Source organism: Scylla paramamosain, chromosome 2 (genome assembly GCF_035594125.1).
Source record: "Scylla paramamosain isolate STU-SP2022 chromosome 2, ASM3559412v1, whole genome shotgun sequence".
NCBI lineage: Eukaryota > Metazoa > Arthropoda > Malacostraca > Decapoda > Portunidae > Scylla > Scylla paramamosain.
Genome location: NC_087152.1, coordinates 2,762,420 through 2,781,083, shown reverse-complemented (window position 1 = coordinate 2,781,083; position 18,664 = coordinate 2,762,420). Strand labels below are relative to the sequence as shown.

Sequence of the window (18,664 nt, the reverse complement as noted above, 5' to 3'; positions counted from 1 at the left end):
AGTACCCCATTGCCCCCTCGCCTCATCGCCCATCACTCCGTATTCTTGGTTATGATGTTAGACACACGCCGCCACCCTTGCCTCCCCCGCGTGTCGCAGTCGTCGTGTCATCTGTCCCTTTCACTGCCGTCAGATCAGGCCACTTATTTCTCTAGCTTACTTGTTGAACTGTGTGAATATGATACAGCGAGATACATTTATTATAGTTAGTTTTATTAGTGTAACTTTTATTTGCTTATTTATTTATATACTGAATGTCTTTTTTTCCTTCTTGGTCTCGCTGCTGTGAAGGGACATTATCTTTGCACTCAGCATGTTAAGAGGTAAGCGGGGCCTCTCTCTCTCTCTCTCTCTCTCTCTCTCTCTCTCTCTCTCTCTCTCTCTCTCTCTCTCTCTCTCTCTCTCGTCTCCTTTATCGTCTTTGTGGTTTTATTCACCTGTATTTTTTTTTTTTTAACTATTTCTCTTAGTTCCATCGCTTCGGTTTCAGTCACAAAATCTATTTCAACAAGATACTATTGGTTTAGAGTATTTCTTCCATATGGCCATCTCTCCTGTTTTTTCCATAACTTCCATAAGTACTACCAGTAAAACGCCTTGACAAGCCATGAACGATGAACAAAGCCAGCGCAGCGCACCCACCAAGAGCATCACTGTAACTCTAAACTGTTCTCGAGCAGACGGTCTCTTACAGTTATCATTCGATCGTACATTTAATTCTGCTTCTAATGGTGTGTCTAATCTCAGAGGGACAGCCTGGGAAGCTAGTGTGTAAGATCCACCTATCTGAGCGCTCGTACTTAACAGGCTGCATGCAATAATGGTGTGTGAAATGCATTGGAGGAAAGTAACAGTCCTCGGAATGCTCAAATGCTCACAGAAAACGTGTAATGACCATGATACACCTGACGTGCGATGCCCCTGTAAGCATGTATCCTCGTGTATGTGTGTGTGTGTGTGTGTGTTTGTGCTTAGATCTTTTGATAGTTGGAATTATTAGAATATCATTATTACTATTTGTAAGTACGTCATCGATCGTATTGTACTGACTGGTGCTGACTGTATCTTTAAGTTCACCCTCACTGGTGTGAAAAGATAAGGCAGATAGACAGGCAGATAGACAGACAGACAGAGACAGAGGCAGAGACATGGATTTATCGTTGTTAGGGTTACAGGCTGTCGAATTGCAGTGCGTTGCGTCAGTGTCACCCTCAACACCTGAAGCTTCGCATTGTACTACTTGAAAATGAGCTTTGTTTTGGTTTAGTATGATATATCGAAAAAAGAAAGGTATATAATTTTGTATGTGTGTAACATCCTAAAGCAGTAGTGTAGTAGGTCTAACATTGGCGAGCATATGTGTTAAGTGTTCGTATTGTAATTAAGCGAAATTATAATTTATTAATGTTTCTCGGAAGGAGGACTACGCTGCATATAACTTTCCTTAAAATATTCTAAGTGACGCATGGATATTCCGCCTTTCATGACGTTTCGGTATTGCGTGAACAAAATACTAGAGGATCGCTGAGGCGGAGGCACGTGACTGTCACCGCTGTTGCTCTTCCGAGGTGATCAACTTTTATTAGTATTGCGAGTCTGTCCAGATAAAGGAAGGCTGAGACACACTCCTCTTCCCTCGCGACCTCTCTACCAGGATGTGTCAATTGAAAAAAGGAAAAGCGAAGAAAAATGGAGAAATTTAACTCGTAATTGTTGAATTTTTCTACTTGTTTTTTTTTTATAGGTAAATGAATTTTGCATATTTTCGCTTTTTTTTCATGCACAGCAATGCCACATAGATTGAATGAAATCACTGCACGCTCACATATTCATTGAAACGAAGTGAAGTAAACATGATAAATTCAGAAACACTGCTGAGGGATTTTCTTTTTCCGCACTCCCTTGTCAACAATATTTTGCGCGTACATGTGGCCCGCGTGGCGTCGTGGTGATGGTGGTGGTGGTGGTGGTGGGGGTCTGAAAACGTGTCCATGTGCTGCTGCTCTTTGTGGGAGAGGGAATCGCGTCCCTCATGTTCCGGATACAAACGAGGAAGTGCCTTGAGCCGCCACACCTGTATGGGAGGGCGGTGCTGTACAGGGTCACTGGGTTTAGCAGATCGTAATTTATTCCCCCAGTGGTTGCGTAAGGCATCTGTGAATCGCAGAATTGATTATAAACATTACTATTATAATATTAAAACGATTAAACTAATTTAGTTTTATTATTATTAAGTATTCTGCATATATTTTTAGATTTTTCTTTTAGGGGGAGTGGGCGCGGTTTATTTACCTTACTCCCTTGAATATTTCTGTGTAATCGCCCCCCTCCCCCACCACCCTCCCCTTCCTTGAGAGCGTGACGCGGCCCCACGTGGGCAAGTGTACGACGCACCTGTGGAAGGGAGAAGCACCACCTGTGCTGACCTCCACCGCTTCACAAAGGTCACAGATGCGGCGCACAGATACGGCAGTGGTGATGCTGGCTGGCGTGGGAGGCAGGGTGTGGCGCGCCGGTGTGGTCTGACGGCCGGGGATGCAGACTGAAGGAATTTAAGATCTGCAGTCTTTGATGCCGTTTTTGAAGGTGGTGACTGCAGACGTGATGATGAAAGCTAGGGAGAACTGGGAGGCTGACGCAGAGGCCGAGGATAAAACTCTAGGTTCTTGTGTCGTGTTGCGGAAGGCACATACAAAATTATTTAGAGTATAATTACAGTACACTTCAAGGATGTAATTATGTACCTGAATGCTGAGGATCTGAAGGACACCCAGAAGCTCTTTTTTTTTCTTTCTTTTTTTAGATAGACGTTACCATTTTTCTCAGCGTCCAGTGAGGAAGAAATCAGGATAAAAAACTCTAGTATATAGAATTAAGGCACACTCCCGCCACTCCCCTTCAGGTTGTGGGAGTACTACTTGGTAGTGAGGAGTGACTGCGTGGTCTGTAACGTCACTACCTGGAGAGAGAGAGAGAGAGAGAGAAGTGCAGTGGGTCATGCGAGGAGAGGGAATGACAGCTTGAGTGAATGACTGACTGACTGAGTGACTGATTGATTGACTGATTGATTGATTGAGTTCCTCCGCATCAATGGGGTCGTATGGCGCCGCGGAAAAGTCTGTTATATAAAGAAAGGAGCTTGGGAACTAACCTCCGCCATGATAAGAACATTATAACACTGGTTATGTTTAATCTGTCATTTAACTTATTTATTTATTCATTTATTTGATTAATTAATCTATTTATTTTGCTTATGCCTTCTCCAAAGTACACTGAGTTTGCGAAGTAAGGAAAAGAAAGCAATGGAAGCTCTGTGTCCTCAAGCCCCAGGAACACTTTTCAAGCTGCGAAAAAGTAAAGATGTCTGTAGCCTCCCCCATTAGTATGTTCTTGTGAGGTGTCACTCCGGGAAGATCTCGTTCCCTTTTCACCATTCTTCCTATTATCACCTCTGCTCTCTCTCTCTCTCTCTCTCTCTCTCTCTCTCTCTCTCTCTCTCTCTCTCTCTCTCTCTCTCTCTCTCTCTCTCTCTCCCTCTCTCTCTCTCTCTCTGTTTTATGCATGAACGCTTAGGAATCGACAAGTAAGTAATGGGTCAATGTGCATTGCCCCATGTGTGTGTGTGTGTGTGTGTGTGTGTGTGTGTGTGTGTGTATGTGTGTGTCAGATAGCTAGACAACCACACACAACACACAACAATAGTGAGAAAGAAGACGTGAAAAAATGACGAGGGCAGTGGCGTAGTGGGTTGTGTGAACAGGCATCATCATCATCAGCAGCAGCAGCCAAACACAGTGCCACACACTGACACACTCCTCCCACACAACGATGCGAAGTAACACAGGCCTTGGTGGCGGCACCGTTCACCACCTGCTTCGACACCAGACAAAGGAGGAACAAAAAAAAAAAAAAAAGGAAGAGAGAGAGAGAGGGAAAAAAGTGGAAGAGGTCAGCCAGAAAGTCAGTGTGATTAACAGCGTGCACCTCCCATTCATTCGTTATATTTGGCAGTTGTTTCTTCCTCCAGGTACAGCTGAGGGTGTGAGTGAGGCGTATGGGTAGTAATAGGTAATTTCTGGATGTATCGCCTTAGAATCTCGTTGCCTTATGATTTCTGTTATGACTCCCATTTCTTTCTTTTTCTTTTCTCACTTATTTTTCGTCTATTTTTAGAACCTTCAGACAGGATGATTCATAGCGTGCTGTTCTTAGATCAGTGGTAGGAGGAAAGTACATAGGCTGTTCGTGTTTATTTATTTCTTCATTTGTAATCCTGCTGCTACAGTGTTTGTGTGTTGATTCTTTGGTTTCTGATGTAGATATTAATTTTTCAGTATCTGTTCATTTATTGATGCCTTACCTGACTGGATAAGGCTTTTCTCTTTTTATGTTCTATTTATACCATTAATTTATTCACTTTTTATTTATCTTTGTTTTGCAGAATTGATTGGAAATGTATTGATTTACTTTATTTTGCTAGACCGGAGATGAAACTGATTTTTTTTTTGCCTGAGTAGAGAAGTGTTTTATCTATTTATTTATTTTTTTCTATCTGCTGCTCACTTGATTAATAAAGCGTTCTTGGCGTATTTGACAGGCTGACGCATCTAGGCAATATTTTTTTCCTTTCGCTCACATGATTGGATAACTTTACCACTTACTGATTGCGTCACGAAACATGTATTCGGCACCATTCAGTGTGTGTGTGTCTGCACGTGTGATGTGTATGAACATTTGCCACATTGCTCAAGGAATGAACCACAGGGACGGCATGTAGGCGGCGCACTGCTAACACACGAGCCATACATGTTTCCCACTTCATGATAACACGGCTTGTATTTTTAAATGCTTTGGCTTCTCATAATAACTTTTTCAAATGCCACAGAGGTGATTCATTTGTTTCTCACGTATGAGTTTGCAATTGATGAAGTAGAATCCTTGTTCATCTATCACCAGAATGATGAAAACACCCTTGGAAAGAAATCCCAATAATTTGTACTGATGTTTATAAAAACTGGTCAAGATAAGACACCGAAATGCTTCAGAATGTGGTCTTAAGTGCGATGCTATTCCAATTTTAGAACGTTAGGTATTTTGTATAAGAATCCAATTACTCAAGAACGACTGACAAAGTATCCTCCTTTACTAATTCTCTCTCTCTCTCTCTCTCTCTCTCTCTCTCTCTCTCTCTCTCTCTCTCTCTCTCTAAGGAATAATAAAAACGAGGGAAAGAAAGAAGCTACGTGACGTTCTAAAAAAAAAAATAAGAAGAATTACTGTACGAAAACGAAAGACTGACAAAAAAAAAAAAAAAGAAAGTAAGCATGAATATGAAAATGAAATGTTTCGTGTGGGAGAGTGAAGGTGTTTGATCATCTGCATATCTTAATGAGAGTCCATGAATAAAATCTCTTAGTAATAGTGGTGGTGGTGGTGGTGGTGGTGGTGGTGCTATCCCTCAGTTCCTGGTTAGCTTCTGTAGCTGCAATGGTAGACGTGGCGGTGCAGAATGCCAGTGGTAGCTTGGCAATATACGAGTAGGTTTGTGTAGTGTGGTGTAGTGAGCTAGTGATTCTGTCTACGAGGTGCGCATTGTGATGGCAGCGATAATGGTGGCGGTGGTGGCGGTGGTAGTGGTCGAGGTGGTATGAGGAGCATTTGCATGATTATCTATTGGCAGGTGTAGCAATGGGGAGGCGGTAGGAGGAGTGGAGGCGGCACTGCTGTAAGTGGAGAGGACACATGTGTGGCGGTGTGTGGCTCACCTGTCTGGGTCATTGCACTCAAACCCCTCCCTCCTGAACACTTGTATACACACACACACACACACACACACACACACACACGTACACGTACACGTACATTTTCTAGTAGTATTCACTAAGAGTGGCGTAGTATAAAACACACACACGCACACACACCTGCGGGCAAGAGGAAACATTTGCAGCAGCTCCTCTCACTCTTTCACCCCTTTCTCACCCCTCTCTCACCCCTCTCTCACCCCAACACCTCGCAGTTAAGAGAAGGGGCGGTGGGGAACTCAAGCTATCTTTACCTGCCAGCACTCAGTTGCACTCCTTCTTCTTTTTTCCCTCCTCCTCCTCTTTTCCCTTCTTCTGCGCTCTTCTCCTCCTCTCCACCTCCCTCCCCCCGGCGGTGGCGCTCTCGGCTGGTGACGGCAAGAAGGGGGGAAAGTGTTAGAAGTCGACTTTTCCTGCTGTGTCGCTCCAGGTCGTCTGAGGAAGGAGGGAGGGAAGGAAGGAGGGGACAGAATGTTGCTTCCTCAAAGTGGGGTGAGGAAGGAGGGAGGGGGAGGAAAGGAGGGAGGGAGGGAAGGAGGGAGTGGGGAAGGGAGAACGAGGATGAAAGGGATGATCTTGCGTGTGTGTGTGTGTGTGTGTGTGTGTGTGTGTGTGTGTGTGTAGTGTTGGCGCCGCTTGTGTTCGCTCAATTTATCGTACTTACTATATGACTTACTATGTAAATTCACTGCACACACACACACACACACACACACACACACACACACACACTACCGTCATTCATAATTCAGTAAGGATTCGTGCTTGTATAGTATTCATTGGCTTCTTATTTTTATTTACCATTTCTCTCTCTCTCTCTCTCTCTCTCTCTCTCTCTCTCTCTCTCTCTCTCTCTCTCTCTCTCTCTCTCTCTCTCTCTCTCTCTCTCTCTCACTTTCCCTGTCGTTGCCATCCTTACGTAAGCATAATTATGACCTCCAGCACTTTCACTCATATACGTAATATCATACTATTTATCTTCTTATCTTTTTTTTTTTAGTTTCCACGAATAACCTCGAAACATCTGCAGGAAGTGTGTGTGTGTGTGTGTGTTAGCGCTGGGACACACACACACACACATACACACACACACAACAAACTCCAATGCAGGATTCCGAGTTAAAAATGCTGCACCGGTGGCGTTGGCGGCGTGAAAATTGAAATATGTTCGATTCTGGTGTGTAATGTTTATTAATGCATCAACATTCATCCACGGTAATTACGAAAGCCGTAATCCGTGTCGCATTTTCACATTCTTTTTCATGTAATGTTATGTAGGTTTGTATATTATTTGAAGGAAGGCGGTTTTCATTTTGCCGTCGTTGTGATGTGTGTGTGTGTGTGTGTGTGTGTGTGTGTGTGTGTGTGTGCGCGTTTACAAGTAGAAGTGAAATTTTATTGCTGTAAGATTCTCAGAAGGGCTTGTGTGGTGCGGGTGGGAACAGGTGGATGTGTGAGTGTTTATGTAAGCGCAGGGAAGGAAGGGATGGGCGTGAGGGAGAGAAGGCAGGCAGGCAGGGAAGGCAGGGGTGGGGTAGGGAAGGCAGGCAGGCAGGGAAGACAGGGATGGGTGCTGGGGAGATAAGGCAGGCAGGGATGGGTGTTGGGGGGAGGGAAGGCAGGCGGGCAGGGAAGGTAGGGATGGGTGTTGGGGAGGGAATGTAGGCAGGGAAGGCAGGGGTGGGTGATGGGGGAGGGAAGGTAGGCAGGGAAGGCAGGCATGGAAGGCGAGGGTGGGCGTGGGGAAGTAGTGGAGGGCAGAGTAGTTAGTGGCGGGAATCGTGGGCAGGTATACTCGTTTTGTGAAAGCTATGTCGACACTCATGATGACGTGGCTGATTAATACACCTTTTTAATCCCTTTAATCCCTCTGTGTGGCTGTTGTCACTGTGAGTCCATAAACCATTCTGAAATTGATATTAACCTCTGGCCGCTGCGCTGTGCTTCCAAGCCCCGCTCCGCTGGTTAATGGCAATATGACCTTATTTGTGGAAAGAAAAATTGGATCGCATTTGACGGATCACGACTAATGGCGTTTGTCCTTTTATATGAATTGTGAATTGTTGATCCGCAACGCTACAAAATTTTTTATGCTACATTTCACTGAAAATGTGTTTGGTAAATAATATTTGTTTAAATATGTATGAATGTATGCGTGCGAGTGCAGCGCGACACAGAGGATTACGGAAGTTAGATGCGTCATAAAAGGTGAAATTAGAAGGGCACGGATTTTGTAATGTGAAAACTCGTCCGCTTCCACCATTTAAAACAAACACTGATTGTGTTGATAAGTGCACATTTTCGTTATCTGATTAGCATAACTATGCCTCCAACTGTTAAGCACTTGCATCATTATGAGCATGCGGGGCCCTGTCGCCCACACAGCCTTTCTTGGGGAATGTCAGGCCTGCAGTTATTATTATTATTATTATTATTATTATTATTATTATTATTATTATTATTATTATTACTATTATTATTATTATTATTGCTATTGTTGTTGTTGCTGTTGCTATTATTGTCGTTTCCATCGTCATCTTTACCATCACCACCATCACCATCACCAATACCACACCGTTATCAAAACTGCCCCAGCCTTTAACAATCCCACTCCTACCAAACAGCAATAATAGATTCGACACAATTACCCTCAAAGTATTAGTACGGGTATTATGGACTACACAGGCTGACCAGAATTCGTGTTTTTTTTTTTCCCCTTCTGTTTTATAAGTGAGCCAAACGTGCACGTGAACTCTAAGCATCACAGGACTGGGGATCAGGGTACATGTAGGCAGCGAGCGTCCCACGGCAGCCATTAATTAAGTTACCACCACAGAGCAGCGGCCCGGTCCACGCTGCGTCATGCAGGAGGCGTGACCGGCCCTCCCTCGCCCTCTCCGCAACACCTGTGATGTATGACGGCCAGGTGACGTTGTTTATTAGGTGCACAGGTAGCAGCACTGACTCACATGTCGGCCGATAGGTGTGCATAGAGGTATAGAAAAAAATATTTAGGTTTCTAGGTAGCTATGTAGATATAAATATGTAGGTAAGTAGGTAGGTTACTAGGTAGGTAGGTAGACAGATATATTGAGGCGTTAATAGTGATACAAAGATGCACGTAAATAGGCAGACAACTTATGCATCAGTGATAAAAAAAAGAGAAGTAAAAAAAGAAAAGAAAAAGGAGAGAAAAGACAATGAAATAGAAGCTAACAGCAGAAAAAGAAAAGAAAAAACGGGAGAGTGAGAAGGAAAGGAGGATATAATGGGAGGGAGGACGAGAGGGAGGGAGAGGAGATAGGAGAGAGAGTAAAAGGGAGGGAGCGAAGCAGGGATGTCGTGGTTGTTCCCCTTCAGGACACAGGAACCTCGTGCAGCTTCCTCCTTCAGACGCTGTGTGCCGAGAGAGAGGGAGAGGGAGAGGGATGGGGATGAGGGGAGGGGAAGACGGGGAAGAAGACGGACAGGAAAAAGAGGGAAAAAGCTTGGAAAGTCTGGAAGCTTTGTGTGCTGTTGTTGTTTGGGTGTTATCGTTGTTGTTGGTGGTGGTGGTGATGGTGGTGGTGGTGGTATTGTTGTTCTCTTGTTGTTCTTCCTGTTCTTCTAGTTTTTGTTTTTCTTCTTCTAAATGGTGATTCATGGTTTGATTTGGAGATGGTAGTTATAAATGGTACTGGTGGTGCTGATGGTGATAACTGGCAGTGGTGGTGGTGGTGGTGGTGGTTGTGGTTGTGGTGGTGATGGTGGTGGTGAGGTAATTCTCTTCCGTCACGCTCCTTGACATTATTATTTCACTACATTTTCTTCTCCCTCCCTCTCTCTCTCTCTCTCTCTCTCTCTCTCTCTCTCTCTCTCTCTCTCTCTCTCTCTCTCTCTCTCTCTCTCTCTCTCTCTCTCACATAAATAATCTCTTTCTTCTAATGTCTAATGGAAGTTGAACCTTGTCACCGATAGGATATTTATTTATTTATTTTTTTACCTCACCTAGTCTTCTTTCAGTTCTTAGTTGATATGCTCAGCCATTTCTGTAATATTCAGTCTGATTAATATTCCAGTGTGTGTAATACTCTATTTCTTTATGGCTTTCACAAATGTTCCTCTTTTTTGTCTCCTTCCATTACTCAACTTGGTGGTCGTCTCCATCTATTTATTTATTTATTTATTTATTTTTTCCATGCCTAAGTTGTTTGTAGTTTGCCTTCCTCATTTATTCTAATATCCGATGTACAATAATAGTCTTTCTTCTCCCTTTTTATATATTTTTTTCTTTTTTTTATGTCTTATGGATATCTTTTCAGCTTTTTTTATTCACTGTTTTTGTTTGATTATATATTAGTTTGGCTTTGTCACCATTCTCTCTCTCTCTCTCTCTCTCTCTCTCTCTCTCTCTCTCTCTCTCTCTCTCTCTCTCTCTCTCTCTCTCTGTCATATCTTTTGTGAGTGTTTTTTTTTTACATTTTTTTTTGTCTTTTACTTTAGTTTGTCTTTCCCTATCACCTCCCACGCCCACCCATCTCCCCTCCCCTCCACCACTAATCCCCACGAAGACCGGGCAAGACAGCAGTGGCATTACATTTTTCATGGGAATCTTGGTTCCGGACGCCGCAGCTCCCTCGAGGCCACACTCCTCAAAAATGTTAAAAGATGTGAGCACAAGATGAGCGCAAACATTTTAAAAGCGGTTCCTCCCAAAGCCGCCGGAAGCTGCTTATCAGCCGACCCCCATTTTCACGCACTCTGATAAAAGGCAAGTGATGTTTCTTTGATTCGCGATCTGATTCTTTACTTACCTGCTTATTCCTGACGATTTTGTGGTTGTCTCCGCCCGCACAGTACTCGTTGACGCTGCCGGCAAGACTTGGCAAGGAGAGGATAGTAAATATACTTTCCTGCCGTTTAAAAGTGAATTTTTTTTCCTTGATGAGCATGAGTGAGCATTACGGAGCATCGCGGCTGACTGTAGCCTTGGGCCCGACCGCCTTCTCAATCCCTCCCAATCCTCTTTCTTGATCGTCACATTTTTACAGAAGGTGCGCACGAGAGGGGACGGGGGCCGGGGAGCTGCCAGGGGATGGAGACGTGGTTGTATCCGATTTGCTGGAAAACTTTCATACACTGCGGGTAGGAATTGTTGCGTAGGAAAAACATAAATACTCCAGGTGTTTTTTTCTCTCCCTCTTCCCCCGGGCGACTAGCAAGAGGATTAATTATGCTCCTCCCTCTTCTGCGGGAGAGAGAGCGAGAGAGGGACTGTCACCTTGTCTCTCTGTCTCCTTGTCACACCGCCAAGGCCGCCGTCTCCACCTGCCTGTGTTGAAGGCGGCGGGTTGAGGAGAGGCTGGTGTGATGGGGCGTTAGATTCTCTTCAAGGAGGAGTCTTGAACACTTCGTCTTTGTTATTATTAAAGTTATTTTCTCCTCATCGGTGCAGAGATTATTTGACGAATCTTTTACTTTACTTAATTTTGTTTATTGATTTCTCGCGTTCAACACCCACCGTCAGAGAGAGAGAGAGAGAGAGAGAGAGAGAGAGAGAGAGAGAGAGAGAGAGAGAGAGAGAGAGAGAGAGAGACAGACAGACAGACAGACAGACAGAGACAAAGCAGCCTCTTTATAAATTTCACTCTAAAATGGTTGGGTAGTGAAAGCGTGCGTCGCCTCAGTATTTTTGTGGAGGCTGAGTAGAGTGGTGGCAGCCTCGGCGTGTTGTCATGAGTCCTCTTTTGAGTCTTCTTATGCGAACCAAGGGATGCTGTGTCTTTGTCCACCCATCTGAGTACACGAGTTATATTTATAGACAAGGGAGAGTGGGAAGGTATGTACCCAATCTCGCTCTCACTGCCCACTCACTAAAGAGGGACATAGCTCGCTCAGTGCACAGTTTCATGACCGCCACAACTATCACCACCACCACCTCTAATACTACAACTACCACTAACACCACCAATACTACTACTACTACTCTTACTACTACTACTACTACTGTGGCTAATACTATCACAGTGACCACAGAAAAAAAAAGAAATGGATAAAAAGTAAGATGAAACAAAGGTAGAAAGCAAGATAGGATAAAACGACAGAGAGAGAGAGAGAGAGAGAGAGAGAGAGAGAGAGAGAGAGAGAGAGAGAGAGAGAGAGAGAGAGAGAGAGAGATAAAAGAAAGACATGCAGACAGATATACCCAAAAAAAAAAAGAGGAAGGGTGGGAGAACGAAAGAAAGAAATACAGATAGACAGACAGACGGAAAGACACACACACTTTATCACATTTGTTTTTTTTTGCAGAGTATTTTGATTCGTGTGAAGACAACATGCATGGACACTTGGTGGGCGACAGGAGTGGTGGTGGTGGTGTGCCCCTGAGCCTGAGTGAATGTTACCTTGTGTTGCATGTTGTGTAGGTATGATGCGCAGTGTTACCATGTCTCTGGCGACGTAACTTAGTCAGCTGTTGGAAAGTTCAATGGTTATGGAGGCATGTACAAGCTTACAGTTCTGGGAGATGGTTAAGGAAGGGTTAGTCGTGCCAGTAAATGTTGAAGATGATTATAGATAAGAAAACAGAGTCGGAAAGGAATAAAATGTAAGTTCTATTTTGAAACTTAATTGCATAAAGAATAATTTGAATATCCTGTATTACACAAATTCTCTCTCTCTCTCTCTCTCTCTCTCTCTCTCTCTCTCTCTCTCTCTCTCTCTCTCTCTCTCTCTCTCTCTCTCTCTCTCTCTCTCTAAACATAACCAAACTCAAATAAAAACACCACACCACAAACAGAGTCACCCCACAACACCGAGTTAACATTTATCCGTTTTCTTTCGCTCTAGCAAATAAAACCGTGTCTTAAGATGGCGCCATTTCTTTAAGTGGCATCTAATTATGTATGCTGATTCTGTAATGAGGCAGGTTGGGGTGCGTGGAGGAGGTTGGCGGGTCCAGAAGAGCAGAGTCGTAAGGGAACGTTGTGTTGAATTTGCGAAGAGTCGTGCCAGTAAGGGGAGCATAATGAGCCCTAATGTTGTGTTGTGAGTGTTGGCTGCTGGGTTAGTCTGGTCCGGTGTGAGAGGGAGAGGGAGAGGGACAGGGACAGAGGGTTGAAGGAAGGGTATGGTGGAGTGAAGGCTGGTTTTTGTTTTGTTGTTGTTGTTGGTGTTGGTGGTGGTGGCGGTGGTGGTAGTACATGTGTATCTAGAGGTGTATTTTTACGTAGTTTTGGTGTGTCAGTCTTCACACACACACACACGCACACACACACACACACACACACACACACACACACACACACACACACATACATACATACATACACACATATACACATATACACACAGAGTACTACAAATGCAACTCTCTCTCTCTCTCTCTCTCTCTCTCTCTCTCTCTCTCTCTCTCTCTCTCAAAAGGTTACCTCTGATTGTCTTCATCCCCCCTTTATTGGTCTATTTCACTTCCCATTTTACTCCCCTCTAATCATTATTCCGCGCTTCGTCTTTATCCCTTGTCACACACACGCTCTCTCTCTCTCTCTCTCTCTCTCTCTCTCTCTCTCTCTCTCTCTCTCTCTCTCTCTCTCTCTCTCTCACTATTACGACATGTTATCTAATCGATATTTCGCTTTTACACATTGTTACTCTCCTATCTCTCTCTCTCTCTCTCTCTCTCTCTCTCTCTCTCTCACACGGTAGAGCTAACAACCCAGGAGGACGGTCTGCCAACACAGTGATAATACTCTCGCTCTGAAAGCCTCTGCAACTCTCTGTGAAATTAATCTGGTTAGGGGCACCGAGGTTTAGTGGGGAAATTACCTCTAGCCACTGGACACGTCAAGGGGAAGGGAGGGCAGAGAGGGAGGGAGGGAGGGAGGGAGGGTGGTGAGTGGTGGAGAACACTACTGACTGGCCCAGGCTGTACGTAGTGTGAGAGACTGGAGGGAGGGAAGTTTGAGGGGGGCGAGAAGCAGAAATAAAGAAAGTGTTTTTTTTTTTTTTTTGAGGGGGGGACTGCATTAAGATTTGAGGGAAAAATATTAGAAGTGCTAGTGGTTTATACCTCGATGAAAGGGTGTAGGAAGGTGGGAATGCGATGGAAGGCTGGAACGCAAGTAAGAAGTGCGTAAGAAATCTGGTGGGGGTTTGGGAATGTACATAGGGAAGGTTTGATTGAAAAGGGAATTGTTGGAGTCTGGGATAAGAGTGTATGATTGACTAACAGAGAGAGAGAGAGAGAGAGAGAGAGAGAGAGAGAGAGAGAGAGAGAGAGAGAGAGAGAGAATATTTAATGTCATGCTTAAATAAAGAATGCAAAGTTCATAGACTAGAAAAGATTGAAAGGGAAGTAAAAAAAAAAAGAAAACGAAAGAAGCGAAGAGAACAAAAGAACAACTGCAGTCCATTAATATGAAGGGACATTTGACGACGAGCCATCTGACGGGGGGGAAAAAAAGGAGAAAAAAAAAATACATGTCGTTGGTACGTAAAAAAAAAAAAAAGAAAGAAAAAAATAATAATAATACAACTGACTTAAATACAACTACACACGAGAAAGTGACTTAATAGAGAAATCGGAAGAAGAGACCAAAAGTAAAAAAAAAAAAAACTATGGTAAAAGAGAGGAAAGAGAATAAACAATGAGAGGAAATGAGACGACCGTAAAGTTCAATATATTCTCCTGTAGATGCTACGAGTGGAAATAAGATTAGAACCGAGTGGCGAGGGAAGAAAATGAGAAACGTTGTGGTATTGAAATATGGGGAGTTAAAAAGTCACGTATAGAGGCAGAGAGGGAGTGGAGTGAAAACCGGGAGGGGCTAGTCTTTAAAGAGAGTGCAGAGGTGGAGGGTCAAGGCTGGAGTACAGAGTGAGTGGGAGGTAGGGGAGTTAGTGAGGGGAACGGAAATATCGTGGGATAAAAGAAATATAATAAAATAAAATAAATAAAGCTGGAAGGGAATGGAGTACGAAGATTGGGAGGAATACTCTGTGGAGGGTGTGAAGAGGGAGAGGCGAGGCTGGAGTACAGGAAGAGGAGTGGAATGAGGCTGTGGAGGTCGTGGGGAAGGGGGGAGAGGAAGGGGAAGGGGATGAAACAGGCTGTGTAAGTCACCAAAGCTGCCGGAATCGAGGTATTAAACCAGTGTGTAAACGTCCGGACAATATGATTCAACGGGATTATTTCGCGGCAGCGTTCTAAATGCTGTTTTGATTGGTCTGGATGGTGATGCAGCGGGGCTTCACCTAATGCTCCCTCCCTCCATGTTCGCTTGTATGTATGTAATACCCTGTGTTAAAGGGAGCAAGGCTTCATTCGTGAGTCCCAGGCGATGGATGCTTGGTCCTATTACTGCACAGTCCACAGGTGCTTCGTGTGTGCTGTTAATCCTTCGCTGTGCTGCTTGCTTGCTTGCTTGTCCTCACCTCTGCCCCACATTCACCGCAACACATTTCCTTCCATTCCGTGCCAGTGTTTCCGCCGCCACTGCTTTCATTCGCTGCATTGTGTTGCGAAAGTTGTATTGACATTTGATATTCATACCAGAGCAATGGGAAGGTGAGGTGTGTGTAGAGGAAGAAGAGAAGGAGGAGTGAGTGGAGGCACGGTGCTTAGAGAGAAACGGGAGGAGGTTCTGGTGAAATGGATGATTATTCATAAGTGGAGGTGTATGTACAGTACGTAGTTCAGGTGCTGGAGATGGAATTATGTTTGGAGTGTGTGCGTGAGGAGTGGGCGGCGGGTGATGGCGCGTGAAGTGGCGGCCGCTGGCGTGTGGAGGTGAGAGGTGGTGATAAGGCGTGTACAGTGAGGGAGGGAGAGAAGAGGAGATGGTGCCTGTATGACGTGTGTCGCTTCGAGGCTTGATAAAATTATGATCAGATTTCGTATAAATAGGAAATGTTTTGTGGTTTGCTCTTAACTTTCACCTCCACTCCCCCATTATACACTGCTTTGGTTTATTAGCTTGTTATGATGAATACTTGTGGATCCAAACGCTGCTGTGATGTCTAAGTGATGCAGTGAACCATGAAAATTAGTTAATCGTCATTGAAGGCAGGCGTAAAATTATGTACTCCGATAATGAACGTTAACTTACTCCTGAATATCTGAATTTATTAGGATTTGAACTGTTATTATTATTTAAGAGAGAGAGAGAGAGAGAGAGAGAGAGAGAGAGAGAGAGAGAGAGAGAGAGAGAGAGAGAGAGAGAGAGAGAGAGAGAATAATTGTGTGTGTGTGTGTGTGTGTGTGTGTGTGTGTGTGTGTGAAGGGGACCTCGTGCTGGCGGGCGGGTGGTGGGCGCCAGCGGACGTGTGTTGGTGTCAGGCGGTGCTGTGGAGTGCTGAGCAAATGTTGGTCCACCGCGGCGCCATTACCTCACCAGCCTTGTCCTGCCCTCGCGCCGCCACCCTCCGCCGACCCTTTCACCGCCGCCGCCAACACACACCCTCACTCACTGCCCTAAAAGCACCACTCACCGAGAGCATAACCCGTGACCCTGACACCTCGATAACTCGACACCTCCTCCTGCACTCTTCACATCAGATCCTCCTTTCCCCCCTCCCAACCTCAAAAAAAAAAAAAAAAAAAAAAAAAAAAATCGACACTTCTCCGTATTTGACAATCTCCACTTGATATTTTATACTTGCGTCAGTCATAACTTCTCTCGTTGATTGTAACAAGACAGACCATCGCTAGGTTGTGCCGTGATGGGTTAAGTTTAAATGTTGTAATAGGTAAGTTGAGGTGTTGTAGACTCGGCATTAGTACGTAAGGAATGATTTGATCAGGTTGGTTCTAGTTTGGTTTAGTTACGTTAGGTTTGTCACTTTTTATGTTTAATCTGCTCATGTTCATATATATTTTTTTGTTAGGTTACGTTAGGTTAGACTGTACTTATTTTACGTGCTTATCTACTAATATTTTTTTCTTGTTCATGAGTGGGTGATAAATTTCGGGAGTACTATCAGATACCATGAAAAAGATTAAAAGCAAAACGTAACGAGTCATGCCGAGCTGAAGTGCGTTGTGTCAGGGCCCGAACTGTGTGGAGGAGCAGCAGCTGGCACTCGGGCGATTCAGCTGCTGTCCGTCCACCGTCCCGGGATTGCCTGGTGGATGTGTATCTTGGGGAAGGTAACTGCAGGAACTTCATGAAGCGGTGTGCTCGAGTCCTGTCACACGATATTAGACTCATGGTACTCGTGGGAGAATCTTGCATGTGCTTTAGTATTTCAATCTTCTTTTTCAACATCTCTCTTGTTCTTCCTGCAGAGATTCTTTTTTCGGTATTTGAAATTAAACCGTGCTACTTTTATCATCATGAACAAGAGGTAAATAAATTGACAGAAATGGACAGACAAGCAGACATGAATTACTAGTAAAGAAAGGGAGATATAGAATCAAGAATAGGGGAAAAAAAAAGATTAAACAACAGACGGGGAGAAAGGATAAGAGGAAGACCGGAAGAAAATGTAGGAGTGAAGTTGTGGTGAAGGGAGAGGCGGCGAGGGACGACAAAGTTGTTTACAGCCTTCCCGCGGTGGTTGAAGAGGGAAGCTGTGAGACAGTATTTACTTCAGACAAACCGCACTGAGACAAGACGCCCTGGGGAGCAGAGGGTGGCAGGGCTGCTGGAGGCGAGAGGAAAGCGGTAGGGACCCGGTGTTACAGGACTTGACCTACACATGAATGGAAGTGACGGAAGGTCCAGACAAACATGGACATATTATATAGACGCTTGGTTTTCCTGTAGTGTGCTGCCCTGTCTGGTTGAAATATTACTTTTGTATGTCAAGGCACGATGATCGAATTGGAGGCTTTGAATATCGGGTCAGTATGCATGAAATTACTTTTACACCTTTTAGTTTCATTGTATATACGAGTACATACTTTTTATAGAGGATTACAAAGGATTGCAAACTTTTAATTCTTTCCTGGTTACTCTACACTAATTTGTAGTAGAAGAGAAAGAGTAGCACATAGGGGCGTATCACCATCATCTCTGTCACCATCACTGCTCTAATGCCATCAGCACCACCTACACCTCCGTCGCCAGTGTAACACTACAAACTCGTCACATGCACTTACTACTAGAAGCACGGAACAGTCCCAAACTTACTGCCTCGATGGCTGCTGTCCTTTGTGTGTATTCCAGTGGTTCCCAGACTTGGGATGTGCCACCCCCACAAGGGAAGCATGAGGGGATTACAGGGAGGGGGAAGCGTGAAATCATCTCCCAAAAAATAACTGTTTAAAAGTATATAATTAAATTATTCCAAGAAGTACCTGTTGTGCAAAGCAGCAGCAACAACAGCAGCAAAAGCAGCTGCAATAATTAGTATCACCCCCTCGTTACCACCACCACCACCACTACACTACACTACACTACACTATACTACAATCATCCTTATATTATCACCATCACCTTCATCACCCCCATCATCACAGCCGTCGTCATCACCTTATCACCACCACCACCACCACCACCGTCGCTCCTCCTCCGCCTTCACCATCATCAGTGGCGGTGCAGTAAATAATGCAGGTAATATCACCAGGTGGCTGGGTGCGTCCCGGCAGCTCGCACCCCTGGCACACCTTAATTAACGGGGTTACCTGTTTATAAGCGCAGTTTTTTCTTCCCGTTTTCTTTGTGAAGTGCCGGTCCTTGATCTTCCATTTTCTACGCTGCTGGTTTTAGCTCGTTATGTGCCAGCAAGATTATGTCGCCGTCTGGAGGGATCACGCACTTTTGGACACGCTCACACAAGGCACGTCGCCGCCTCATATTTTCACCTTTAATTATGTAGCTGAGCCCTTCACCTCGTTAGCACCTCTTAGCAACTTCAAGCACCCCCACACCCCCACAGCC

The 18,664-nt window shown here is 44.5% G+C and overlaps 1 long non-coding RNA gene across 2 annotated transcripts in view; it reads left to right on the top strand.

The window, feature by feature from the left end:
• LOC135108396 (uncharacterized) overlaps positions 1-18,664 on the top strand; it is a 45,186-nt gene that overhangs the window by 5,604 nt on the left and 20,918 nt on the right. The window contains exon 3 of one of the 2 annotated variants that reach the window (XR_010272247.1): positions 292-323. The exons of the other annotated variant lie outside the window; for it this stretch is intronic. This is a non-coding gene — a long non-coding RNA (uncharacterized LOC135108396). The remainder of the gene's footprint in view (positions 1-291; positions 324-18,664) is intronic. 2 annotated transcript variants of the gene reach the window in all.